The sequence below is a fragment of the Phaethon lepturus genome, unplaced genomic scaffold (genome assembly GCF_000687285.1).
Source record: "Phaethon lepturus isolate BGI_N335 unplaced genomic scaffold, ASM68728v1 scaffold11387, whole genome shotgun sequence".
NCBI classification, from domain to species: Eukaryota; Metazoa; Chordata; class Aves; order Phaethontiformes; family Phaethontidae; genus Phaethon; species Phaethon lepturus.
Window position 1 is genome coordinate 29,299 of NW_010552551.1, and position 397 is coordinate 29,695.

The following is a 397-nucleotide window of genomic DNA, read 5'->3' on the forward strand; positions in this document are numbered from 1 at the left end:
CAGCCACAGGTGTTACGGTTACAGAGTGCCTTGGCACCACAACCGGTGCCAGCCAGAACGAAAAACAGAACCAGAATGAGACACAAGATGAACCACAGGGCCTACCAAGGGCCGCAGCCCTCCTTGGCTCACCCAGCGGCCGTGGCAGGGCTAGGCACCACAGCCTGTGTCACCTTGGTGGGGAGCCCGGGGCCTGCGGCGGCAGAGCACTAGCTACACTCATGGCCCAGCTCGCAGGCGTTGTATAGATTAAGCAGGAAGGTAGGCCCGGCTTCCCGCTCGCGGTGATCTGGGTCACTCCTAAGGGCTGTCTTATTGCGCGGCTCCCCCGCAACGCGGCCACGGAGGGGAAGGAGCGGGGCAGCCCCCGCCCGGAGCCCCCAGCCCCGCAGCACGG